Raw genomic sequence first — 13,784 nt, forward strand, 5'->3', positions numbered from 1 at the left:
TCAACATAGTTTTGGAAGTTTTAGCCACAGCAATCACAGAAGAAAAGAAATAAAAGGAATCCAAATTGGAAAAGAAGAAGTAAAGCTGTCACTGTTTGCAGATGACATGATCCTATACATAGAGAATCCTAAAGATGCTACCAGAAAACTCCTAGAGCCAATCAATGAATTTGGTAAAGTGGCAGGATACAAAATTAATGCACAGAAATCTCTGGCATTCTTATATACTAATGATGAAAAATCTGAAAGTGAAATCAAGAAAACACTCCCATTTACCATTGCAACAAAAAGAATAAAATATCTAGGAATAAACCTACCTAAGGAGACAAAAGACCTGTATGCAGAAAATTATAAGACACTGATGAAAGAAATTAAAGATGATACAAATAGATGGAGAGATATACCATGTTCTTGGATTGGAAGAATCAACATTGTGAAAATGACTCTACTACCCAAAGCAATCTACAGATTCAATGCAATCCCTATCAAACTACCACTGGCATTTTTCACAGAACTAGAACAAAAAATTTCACAATTTGTATGGAAACACAAAAAAACCCCTAATAGCCAAAGCAATCTTGAGAACAAAAAACAGAGCTGGAGGAATCAGGCTCCCTGACTTAAGACTATACTACAAAGCCACAGTAATCAAGACAGTATGGTACTGGCACAAAAACAGAAAGATAGATCAATGGAACAGGATAGAAAGCCCAGAGATAAACCCATGCACATATGGTCACCTTATCTTTGATAAAGGAGGCAGGAATGTAAAGTGGAGAAAGGACAGCCTCTTCAATAAGTGGTGCTGTGAAAACTGGACAGGTACATGTAAAAGTATGAGATTAGATCACTCCCTAACACCATACACAAAAATAAGCTCAAAATGGATTAAAGACCTTAATGTAAGGCCAGAAACTATCAAACTCTTAGAGGAAAACACAGGCAAAACACTCTATGACATAAATCACAGCAAGATCCTTTTTGACCCACCTCCTAGAGAAATGGAAATAAAAACAAAAATAAACAAATGGGACCTAGTGAAACTTCAAAGCTTTTGCACAGCAAAGGAAACCATAAACAAGACCAAAAGACAACTCTCAGAATGGGACAAAATATTCGCAAATGAAGCAACTGATAAAGGATTAATCTCCAAAATTTATAAGCCGCTCATGCAGCTTAAAAACAAAAAAACAAACAACCCAATCCAAAAATAGGCAGAAGACCTAAATAGACATTTCTCCAATGAAGATATACAGACTGCCAACAAACACATGAAAGAATGCTCAACATCACTAATCATTAGAGAAATGCAAGTCAAAACTACAATGAGATATCATCTCACACCAGTCAGAATGGCCATCATCAAAAAATCTAGAAACAATAAATGCTGGAGAGGGTGTGGAACCCTCCTGCACAGTTGGTGGGAATGTAAATTGATACAGCCACTATGGAGAATAGTATGGAGGTTCCTTAAAAAACTACAAATAGAACTACCATATGACCCAGCAATCCCACTACTGGGCATATACCCTGAGAAAACCAAAATTCAAAAAGAGTCATGTACCAAAATGTTCACTTCAGCTCTATTTACAATAGCCCGGAGATGGAAACAACCTAAGTGCCCATCATCGGATGAATGGATAAAGATGGCACATATATACAATGGACTATTACTCAGCCATAAAAAGAAACGAAATTGAGCTATTTGTAATGAGATGGATAGACCTAGAGTCTGTCATACAGAGTGAAGTAAGTCAGAAAGAGAAAGACAAATACCATATGCTAACACATATATATGGAATTTAAGAAAAAAAATGTCATGAAGAACCTAGGGTTAAAACAGGAATAAAGACACAGACCTACTAGAGAATGGACTTGAGGATATGGGGAGGGGGAAGGGTAAGCTGTGACAAAGCGAGAGAGAGGCATGGACATATATACACTACCAAAGGTAAGGTAGATAGCTGGTGGGAAGCAGCCGCATAGCACAGGGAGATCAGCTTGGTGCTTTGCGACTGCCTGCAGGGGTGGGATAGGGAGGGTAGGAGGGAGGGAGACACAAGAGGGAAGAGATATGGGAACATATGTATAACTGATTCACTTTGTTATAAAGCAGAAACTAACACACCATTGTAAAGCAAAAAGAAATTAGTTAATTTAAAATAAAAACAAAACAAAAACAAAACAAAAAACAAACAAACAAAAAATGTTGACAACACAAATCCTCTCTCTTTAGTCCTATGGCTATTAACAGGCTCAATTTAAATTCCACAAGGGCATTTGAATGTGATACATCAAAGCATGCTTATAACACTGAACATTCTTGCAGGGAAGACACCGTCCCTGCAATCACTTTACATGACTGACCAGGGACCTGGGGGGTTTGCAGTTCTTCATTAAGTGAAATATTCAAGGTAATTGAAATCTCTGCTTATGTCAGTATTAACTACAAATTTCCATGTGTTTCAGATTTCTCCAATTAACTTACTGTCTATGAAATGATGAGAAATGAATTTTTAATTGATTGAGGATCTGGCTAGGCCTCAGGGTAGTCATTTTAAACCTGTACAAATAGCAGGTAAGAAAAGACAGAAGGCTTATATGATCTGACCCAAAACACTCTGGAAGGAAATTTTTAAAATTAAATACAATTCTCAGACCTGTCTAACACGCCCATGCAGAAAACAGGAGAATATGCCAGGGAATGAATATTGAGGGCTTGGGAAGGGGTGGGCTTAGAAACGAGGGAGGTGAATATAAGGCTGGCTAAGAGAATATTTATTGCTATGCTATGCTTTCCCCACAAAAAATAAAACATGGTTCTTGATTTTTGTTATATATTTTTTTCTCTTACCAGTCTGATCTTAAATCATTGAGAACTCATTTCAGTCATTTCAGGTCATCGATCACTATCACTCTTAATATTATGTTTTTAATCATGTACAAAATAGTCTTTAAATACTAAAATTCCATTTTGCTTGACTTCACACTCTGCAGACATTCAGTGTGTGTTTTTCTCAGATAAAGTTAATAAATTTCACTTCCAATCCCCTAAATGTGGATGCTCCCCAAATTTCCAATATTGACTTTGTCTTTCTGTTTCTCCTGTCTTTAACTTTGACCTCATCTACATATAAGGTTTCAAACATATCCGAGGTGCAAAGTATTCCAAAAGATTCAAAAAATCAATATTCACAGTCCTGACTTGTCCTTCAAAATCCAGTTCCTGCTGCTACGAGGCATTTCCACTTGGATGTGTCACCCAGCACCTCAGACTCACCTTGTCCAAACATGCCTATTTCCTCCCCACCTCTAGCCCACACAATTAATTTCATCTCTGGATTTCCCTATTTTTATTGGTGCTACTATTCTTTCAATAGGTTATAAATTATCCCATTGTTAGAAATGTCAGGATAATGCTAATACTCATATCCAACGAGTCAGCCAGTGTTACTGCTTTTCCCTTCAAAATGTGTTTTGCATTCCCAACTTTATTTCCATTTGCTAGTTTTTGTCTTTTTCCACTCATTCAATAAATACATATACAGCAATAACTATATGAGAGGCACTATTCTTGGTCCTGGGGTACGAACAAAACAGACCAAGTCACGCCCTCCTGACTTCATCTATCCTACCACCTTGGTGTCAGTCTCTTCCAGCTTGAGGGGGCTGTCTACTCAATGCAGCCTGCTTGCACTGCTAAAGGGCTCCTTTGCTATATCACTATGCCCCCTCTTGCCTCTCAAGGGCTCTGTAAGATAAATTCCACCCTCTTAGAGTTCCATCCCCTACAGTCTATAGAGGACCATCCCAAACTCCTTACCTCCCGGGCCCTCTGTCCCAGCCAAAATTGGATCTTTGCTTTTGGCTCATTCCCACTTCATTACTCTTGCCTGTTATACTTCTCCATCTAAAATTTATTCTTCTCATCTCTCTACATGTGACATTCTTAAATTCCCCCTCTTATGTGAATTCTTCCCAGCCCACTTCAACCTTTCTTGCCCACTTCTGAATTATTTTATCACATATACCTGGCAATTGATCATGGTTTACCTTGGGGCATCTATTGCATTGTAAAGGACTCCTTATTAACTGCATTGTTATTTATCTTTAAATGTTTGTCTTTTCACCAATCTTAAGTAGTTAAGTTAAACAATAGTTGATGCAATATATCTGACTGCAAGAAATTGCATACCAGTTTGTCCTCCCGAACTCATAAAAGTTTGACCAAACCCAAGATCAGGAAGACAGAGTTGAGCCCTGACTCCTGTTCTCCTTGCTGGTGGACCTAGTAATAAAGCTCTTATTTCCTCAAGCCTGGTGCAATAGTATTGGCTTCCATTCACACTGGGCAGTAAGCCCTTGCTCAGTAACAAAGGATGTTTACATTTTGTTAGAAAGAAGTGAGGGGACTTCAATCAAAGGGGAAAATATCATTTGAGAGTCTATACAATAATAGCTTAGTTGATATTTGAAGAAAAATGTAAAATATTCAATTCTCCCACTCTTTAAGATATAAAAGCTAATAATAAAAACATTCTTAATTTCCTTATTAAGGCTTGTTTAGAAAGAGAGAAAAGATGGAGAAAGGAAGAAAATAAGATTTGTTGATTTCCAGGAATGGGGAAAAGATGACAGACACCAAGGGATAGGAAAGGCCATCTCTTCAAGCCCACCCCAATGATCATTCCTATTGTATGGCTACCATAAACACCATACTTTCTTCAACTATTCAAATTAGATATTTAGTAACACTATCCGCATAAGTTCCTTTGTACTTGTCCACAAGTTCTCATGTTTTTGTTAGGAAAATACTGTCACCTGTTTTGCCTCGGCCTCAGTCTAATCCCTATTGCTTCCAGTCTCTCCCTGCTGCTGAATGCTTAGCCAAAAAGTGATCCTTCTTTTCCCTTTTCCCTTACCCCATTCACCCTGGGCCACACTAGTGCAAGCAAACTCCCCTCCTAACTTGCTCAGGTGATTTCCATCCCATACCCCTATCCCCATTTCCTCTAGAACAGCAGCGCTTTCCACCTGGCCACCTTCATCCTCCCAGCCTTGGGTTAAGACATTTACAGAAGTTAAATAATTTGCACTTACTTATACAACTGGTAGGTAGCAGAGTGAAACCTGAATAGAGGTGCTTATACCTGTATACCTCTCCCTATTCCCTCGCTCTTAATTACCATACTAAGTATGATTATAGTGATTAAGGGAGATTATAAAGTAATGAAATGGATTTTTCTGTATGGCTTGTGACAAATTTATAGGTACTGCATATATCATGTAAATGAGACCATCTATGCAATATTTATGCCTGATTAGAAAGACTTCTCATGGGTTGTCTTAGGTGAGCACTGGTCTGCATTCTGTAGAAATACTTCAAGTTTAATGTGCTTTTAGATACTATAGTCAAGAATGGCACATTTTATATCTAAAGATTCCAATCCACAAATGAATTGTTTTCTTGCCATTGAGCAGCAACTAGAAAATGTGCTTTGCATTACATTTACTGTAAGATGCAGATAAAACATTAGAGAGCTTAGCTCCTGCACAGATGATAAAAGGATTACTTGCAACTCTAAGTACCTTTAAGAAACCTTTCAGAAGACACCAAGTGTCTTTAAGAAGAAACCAAAGTTTTAAAGGGAGGATAGCAAAAAAGTGTGTTTTCATTCTTCCATATGGGTAATGTGAGCTGTAAACAACGCATAAGGTTGGAGAAGTGGGGCCTGGATCAATTACTGAAAAGGAAGAATAACAAAAATATTTCTTCAAGTTTCTAGAGTTTTAGGGTTCTAGAAAGAGTTCTAGAATTTTCAAAGTGCTCTTACGTATATGACCTCATGTTACCACACTGATGCCCGGCAGCAGGCAGAGTAAGTGTAAGGTTCTTCACCTTACAGAGGAGGAAGCTGAGGCTCAGTGTCAAAATCCTTTATGAACCTTTTCACACCTAATAAATAACAAGGAGGCACAAGTAATCCGAATGTTGTTTTAAAAACCTTTGGAAACAGCTACCTACTTCCTGAATGGCAGCACTGACCTGACAAACGAAGTTTTCCCTGGATGACTTAGACCAAAAGTAATCTATAGGGGAGGATTTTTAGGCCAAATTATTAATCAAGGTCATGCTGATGGAGTTTTGTTTATTACAGAAATGGATCTCAGGGATCAAATGTAGATAATGAACAACAGAAAAAAAAAAAGGAGCCACAAAATCTTATACTTCCAAGGTGTTAAAGACAACATTCCTTCCTCGATAAATATATATTGAGCAACTACCGCGCGCCAGCCGCCATGTTAGATGTTAGGAATCCAACGGTAAGCAAAACAGGTATTTGCTCCCATCCTCACAGAGTTTACAATCCAGTGTGTAGGGTGTAGGATGAATGAGATATATATCAAGTTTTTAAAAGAAATCTCAAAACTATATGATTACAAACCATGCTGGCACCCCGATCTGACTTCCACCTCCAGAACTAGGAGAAGTAAACTGATGTCGTTTATAAGCCAGCCGGGCTATGGCATTTTTGTCCTAGCAGCCTGAAGGGACTTCGGAGGACTGATCTAACCTGGTCCTCTGGGAGGCCAGAGAAAGCTTCTCTGAGGACGTGATGGAGACGCTGAGGTCTGACGGCTGAGCATGAAGCACGGGTCTGCTGCTGCGGGGCAGGAGGTTAGAGTGGCACTGGAAGGCTGTTAGGCAGGAGGGACAGCTGGCGCAGAGGTGCTGAGATATGGGAGTGGAGGAGCACGTCCTAAGAAGTCTGAGCTTCTTAGAGGGCTGTCTCCACCCCCGCCTCCCTTTCTCCCTCTTTCCTCAATGCAGCGTCCACCCCAAGGTGCCCTGACACGGTCTGCACTGAGGTCACCAGCGAAGGCCAGGGTGACTCTAAAGGTCACCTCTCCGGGACCACTTCTCTGCTCAGCAGCCATGAGCGTCCACCCGGGGCAGCGCCGGTGACGCCCTACCGTGTCCCTCGGCGCATCGGCTAGACCACGCCGAACCTGAGCTCCCACCACCAGCACCGGACTCTTACCGGGCGCGGCCCCCGCTCACCCACGGAGCAGCCCCGCCTCGGCCCGGGTTTGGTTCCCTGACCCCGGGTCTCACCTGGAAGCCTCGCCGCCTCGAGCCCCGGCGGCCTCTCGGGTCCGCAGCTCCGGCCCAGCCCGGGTCCAGCGCGTGCACGCCTCCCGGTCACTGTCACGGGGCCGTGGGTGTCATTTACTCGCGGAAGGGACGGTGCAAACAACCGGGAGGAGAAAACGCGGGGGGACCGGCCGGAGGCCGCGCAGGGACCGGGCCGGAGTGGCCGGGGCCTGGGCCCCTCCGCAGCCGAGCCGCCCCCTCGGACGGGCCACTCCCGGCCTCGGGTCTCGGGAGTCCCAGGAGCCGCCGTTCTCCGTCGGAGGCCCGGCCCTCGCCCGCCTTGGACTCCTGATGGAATATTCGGCCCCGCCGGCTTGGGCAGTTTCATGGTTCTCTGGGGCCCTTTCCTCTCCTTAGACCGGGAAACCCGGGGCAAAGTTCTTCAGAGCTTCACCTTTCAGGTTAGCGTTGTGAGGCGCGCGCTACGCCCTGAAGTGCGGAAAGCGTCGTCTATCACGCCAGTCAGGCCCGCGGGCGCTAGACGTGGCGGGAAAAGATGTGCGCCCCGGAACTGAAGGCCGCGCGCAGCTACCACGTCAGAGGGTGTGGCCTGAGCTCCAAGCAGGGCTTGAGGGGAGTGAGGCCGACCTGGTAGTGGGCGTGGCGATGGGGTGGGATGGGCGGGGTTGGCCTTCTTCAGAGGGGCGGGGTCGGGGAAGCGGGAAGGTGCACAGAGGGATGGGACCAGCCTGGCGGTGGGCGTGGTGGTTGGCAGAGTGGGCGGAGTCGACCTGCAGCTGGGGCGGAGGGCGGAGTAGGGAAGTTGCTAGAGGGCCCAGAGGTGACTGCCCGGCCTTTTGTGACTTTGGTAGGACGGTTGGTGGCCGTTGACGGTTTGGTGGTGTGGTCTCAGCCCCGGGGGCGGGGTCAGTCATACCCAGGCTGTCCAGCTCGGTAGAAAGCAGAAACCCGCGGCCACCCCACGCTGCAAAGAGCATCTGCTCCGAGAAGCAAGGACCCTGCGAGGCCTGAGAGGTGGGGAAAGAAGCTGGGAACGGTGCGTTGTCCTAGTCATGCTCAGTGATTGATTGCTCAAAAGCCAGAGGGTATTTGCAGAGAAGCTGGACATCGTGATTTCATGATCTCTTTTCGTAAATTAGAAAGCGGAGTAAAATTACTCTGTTTATCCAGAGTGGACTTGGGGCTCTTAAGCCACTCAGGAGGGGAGGCGAGCGTGTGCTGTTAGTGAAGCAGCCCTGGAACGGGCCAGGCTCACCTGGGACAGTTGCTAGAGGCGTGATGGGCACCTTCTAACAGGAGAATTCTCTAAGGCTCAGGAATGCGGGGACAGGTTGCGAGCAGCAAAAGGAGGCCGTTTGTGATCTTCAGTTGAGGGCAAGTTGAAAATAGTGGGGGCCCCGGGGCTGCCGCCGCTCCTGGGGAAGCTCTCCCGATTAATGTGGATTTGGGGGTAGGCACGGTCTCCTCTAAACTCGAGGTGTCATCTACCTTTTTAATTCTCTTGCTTCAGACAGCAAGGCCAGCCCCAACAGATGGAAGCTACAGGGAGGCCAGTTTAAACTTGATAACTTGATTGAAGGTAAGGATGCAGCCACCAGAACAATGGTCATCCCCATTCCTAGCACTGCGCAACCATTTGCCAGGCAGGCAGAGCTTGACAGTGAAAAGAGCATGGCTTTGGCAATGAGACGTCTCCCTGCTTAAGGTTCTAAATTGATCATTTAATTCTCCAAGCCTGTATTTCCTCTTTCCTTAAGAAAAGAACATGCTACTGTTCCCCCCAACTGGGGGTCTTCCTTGTGTTTTTCAGTCAAAGAGGCTACAGGGCTTCCCTGGTGGCGCAGTGGTTGAGAGTCCGCCTGCCGATGTGGAGGACACGGGTTCGTGCCCTGGTCTGGGAGGATCCCACATGCCGCGGAGCGGCTGGGCCCGTGAGCCATGGCCCTGAGCCTGTGCATCTGGAGCCTGTGCTCCGCAAAGGGAGAGGCCACAGCAGTGAGAGGCCTGCGTACCACAAAAAAAAAAAAAAAAAAAAAAAGGCTACAAAGTGCAATCAGATGTGAACATTACATTGGAGTTTCATACCTCCTCAGAGAATGGTGGAGTTTCGTACCTCCTCAGAGGTGTCCTCCTGGGCATCAGCAGCACCAAAGTGGATGCCATGGGATTAGAGATTGTAAATGGCAAGGTGGGTGCTGAATCTGGATGGGGTCTCCCCGCCTCACCCCAGTGTCAGAGCAGTTGAGAAACAGTAGAAACACCTATCACCAACTGCCAGGTATTCGCTGATGGAGTGGAGAGGTCTCCTCACTGTTACAGAGCTGATAATGCAATGCCTTTTCATGAGTCTGACAGTTCAGAGCCGGTGTCCTTCCCCTGCTCCCAGCCCAGACCCCAACTTGGCAGACGTGGAAGCAGAATCTCAAGTTACATGTCAAATGCATGTCAGGAACACACATCTGTTCTCAGAGGAGGAGGGTGGGACACTCAAGGCAGACATGTGTGACTGCAGCCCATGTTTGGTACTTGAAGTTCCTGAGTGCCCTGAAAGTCAGTCATTAAACCCATGAGATATCCAGACACCGAAATTACTTTTTTTTTTTTTCTGAAATAGAAATTGCATCTCTCTTTTTGAGTTTCACAGGATTGATCTGTAAGACCAGCCCTTCATCTGATAGCATCTGGGGCTTTCATTGTTATAGCTGCTCACAATGCCTCTTATGAAAAATACTTTGCAAATGTTTCTCCCCTACAGCCTTTCCAGAAACTAGGGTACAATGACCTGTCTTTAGATTTTCCAGCCTCATGGCAGAGGCTCTGAACTCAGGCAAACCTAAGTTTTTTTCTTTTTTTTTTTTCCCCCAAAGCTTACAAGCTTTTTCTTTTTTTAAAAAGAAAGGATATAAACTAATAACAGCAAAGGAAGTGCTTTATATGGCTCTTCCCTTTCTGGAAACAAATAGTACATGAATGGAGCATTATAGCACCACACAGAGAGAATGTTCACGAAAGAGAAGGTACATCTAATTGAGTGGTTCTCAACCAGAGGCAGTTTTGCCCCCTAGGGGACATTGGTCTGGAAATATTTTTACTTGTCACAACTGAGTAGAAAGGGGAGGGGCTTCTGGCATCTAGTGGGGAGAGGCCAGGGGTGCTGCTAACACCCTACCATGCCCAGGACAGCCTGCACAGCCAAGAATGATCTGGACCCAAACACCAACAGTGCCAGGTTGAGAAAGCACGATGTAGTTCCCTCTTCAAGTTTTCTTCTAAGGAAACTTTTTTGTGGACTTACGTATGGAAAATGTTCATCCCTGATATTTTACTCTTTGGGATTTAGCTGTTGTAAATGTATTTACCTAAATCAAGAAAACTTTTCCATTTTCCTGAACAAAGTATATCTGTAAACTGTACAATTTTTAAAAATTAAGATATATAGAACTCAAATTTGTGTATACTAATACCTTGAGAAGCTTTTAGAGAAGTAGATTTTAAATGTCAGTCTTACAATTTTTAGTGGGGGTGGTCTTCTGCTAAAGGAAGACAGCTTGGGGCAGCACACACACTTGAACATTAAGAAGGCATCCGTGCGCCTGAGAAGTACATACAGTCTGGATGGACTCACAGTTTGTCGACTGTCATGTCTCTTTATGTGGGGACCAGCATTCGTGCTACCCTAGCCTCAGTCTCATGAATTGCATCATCACATCAGTCCCTCAGGAACCTTCGACAGTTCCATGTCCACTGCAGAGCTCTTCCAGCAGTGCCACAGTCTGAGGAGCGGCCTCCTTCACAAGTTCCCTCACTTCATGCACAGACCACCATGCAGGGCCTGGTAGCAGCTTGTCCCCTTGCTGTGAGGTCAGGTTCAGGTGGTGACCAGGGACTTCAGTTCTCTGTGGATTTGACAGACCTCAGATAACTGTCCTTGGTCGCCATCAGTGACGGTTTATTCAGAACTGGTGATGAGCTTGATGTAGCTGACACAGGCTGGAAAGGATTCCTGCAGTAAAGGTAAGAGTTGATGGGATTTCTCCAGGTGGGGTTCGGAGAGTTAGTTTGCTGAATCCATGGGTTTTCCGGAAAGCCTTTGCTCTTTTGCAGGCAGGCGTGTCATTTCCTCAAGAAACGATATTAATGCATCTGGCGGGTAGAGCTCTATTGCGGTGGGCGTTAGGGGAGAGAGGGCTAGCCTAGGATGGAGGCTTCTGGGAATGTCATTTGGCACATTGGTTCCCTGATATGTCTTATTTGGATGATTGCCTTTTGTCATTTCATCTTGAGGAGCTGTGATTCACTGAAGGAAGGTGGACAGGGTTCCTTCCCCACCCGAGGAAGCAGCAACCACGTCCCCTCAGTGGAGGAATCCATGAACTGTCCAATTTGGAGGGCATGATCCACACGATGTGTGTGGGCAGCTGCAGGCCCTGCTCTGCCCGGATGAGCACTGGACCTTCCCTGTTGGTTTCAGAGACACGGGCTGCAGAGATCCCTGCCGTGCTGGGCTCAGCAATGTCCTCCTCCGCCGAGTGGAAAGCCAAGGCTCTGTCTAGCAACTCTACCCATGTCGAGATGTAGGAGAACACAAACTGGGAAAGCTCCCTTTATTCCTACCTTTAGGCCTTTTCAAAGGCCTCAATGTATGAATGCTGATTTTTGTCCGGGAAACATTTTTGAGAAATTAGCCTTCTTGGGGCCTGAGGTCTGTCCAGGCGGCCCAAGCTCTCCTGATCTCCTGCCTGCTATCCTGGCGGTTGGGGGCCGTTTTCTCTGGAGACCACGTTGACCACTAAGTCATTCTGAAAGGAGACTGTGTTTTTGCCTTTATTTCCTGATGGTTGTAAGACATCTGTCAAGTGATACTATCCGACTAAGAAATATCTCAAGAATTATAGCAATGACCAACAGCCCCTCTCTAGGCATTAAATGTAACACAGTTTATCCCCTTTAATGCCTCCACCATTGCAGGCAGATCAGATAAGGGGTCCTCCTGTGTGTTGCTTCATTCCCGCTGTAAATTAGTGAAGGCTGCTTTGGTAATTCCTTCTTAAAGAACGTGGGGTTTGTGACTTCAGATCCTTAGTGCTCCTGAGAGGAACACTGGCCCAGCGACACATCCATCTGGAACCCCGGGGAAGGCTGAAGTAAAACATCTTGGTTTCCTCCCGCATGTCCCAACAGGCTGTGTGTCCAAGGAATCCGGAAGCCTTTGTAAGTCATTTCTGTTGTCACTACTGTCCAGTGTTGGCTGTGACATGGCCCCTGGAAGCCCAACAACGGCAGTCAAACCTGCTGAAGAAACGTGGAGACTTCATGCTCCCCTCCAAACCAACCTTGAGGTCATTGGCGGGAGGAACTGCGGACTCTCCCGACTCCTGGAAAGGAGCACGCGAAGATTCGGTCTCTTCCCAGAAGTTGTTCCAATGGAAATCATTGTTTTGCACAGGAGATATTCTTGACTGTCCTTCTGGACAGTCTCACGATCTAAATGTTGTCCCTGGTGTCCTGCCTGGTGCTGTTTTCCAGGCAATGGCGGTGGGCGAAGCCTGGCCGTTTTCCAGGGTCCAGTCACAGGGGAGTCCAGGGCACCATGTTTGGGGGCCCAAGCGCAGAGCCCAGGCCTAAGTGTGTGCAGTTGGTTTCTTTTACAGCTTTACTGAGGAATAACTGACATACGATAAACTTGACAGCACATACTTAAAGGTGTACAGTTTGATGACTTTGAGCGAATGTATCCATCCCTGCGACCATCACCACATTCAGCATAATGAACATACCCATCACCCCCGAAGTTTCCTCCTGCCCTTTTGCAACCCCTCCCTCCCAGTCCTCCTTGAAACCCCTCCTTGAAACACACTGTTGCAAAGCCGAGGACAAAAAGAGGAAAGCTACTCTGCCCATTCAACAAGTCTGGTACAACCCTGGCTCCAAAACAAGGTAAGGGAATTGTAAGACAATTATAGATCAATTTTACTTTTGGACCTAGATGTGAAAATCCTCAATAAAATGCTGGTTAGTTGAATTCCTCGATTATAGAAAAAATATGACCAATTACAATTGCACCCCAGACTCCCTTTTTTATTCTCCAGTGTGATATATATTTTTCAATAAATCTATGTTTTCAGTTTCTTAAAATTTTGGGGATCCAATTTATCAATTATTTCCTTCTATGGCTAACTTTTTACTGCCCCATTGCAGTGTGACATAGTGAGGGCCACATGGTAGAAAAGCCTGTTCCCAATCTGTCATCTAAAGACATGGAGCTAAGGGCTGTGCTGCTGTGCAGTAATAAAAATGTTACACAAATGCAGAGCAACAGTTGAGAATGAAGTGTTAGAGCATAAAAGTTCACAAACAAGATGACACTCTGTAGGAGTCAGCATGTGATTGTTAGTTGATAAAACTCAGATGAACCTTTGGTGACTGCCCTCCACCTGCTCCCAACTTCTGTCTGGCCTGTCAGGAAAGGTGTCATTTACTGCTGGGATGATAAGAGAAGCAGGTCTGTGGAAGCCCCCAGCATCCCTGGGAACTCCTGAGTCTTTTCCATCTGCTCATATGCTTTGCTGTCAAACCCCATTTTGCAGAGATCTTTGGAATTGAGCTAATGTACTTCATCACTTGTTACAGCCAACAGGATTCCAAATTGATGTTGTGGAAGAGGTTG

Source organism: Aethalodelphis obliquidens, unplaced genomic scaffold (genome assembly GCF_003676395.1).
Source record: "Aethalodelphis obliquidens isolate GAN/ISIS:26980383/991018 unplaced genomic scaffold, ASM367639v1 scaffold63, whole genome shotgun sequence".
Lineage (NCBI taxonomy): Eukaryota > Metazoa > Chordata > Mammalia > Artiodactyla > Delphinidae > Aethalodelphis > Aethalodelphis obliquidens.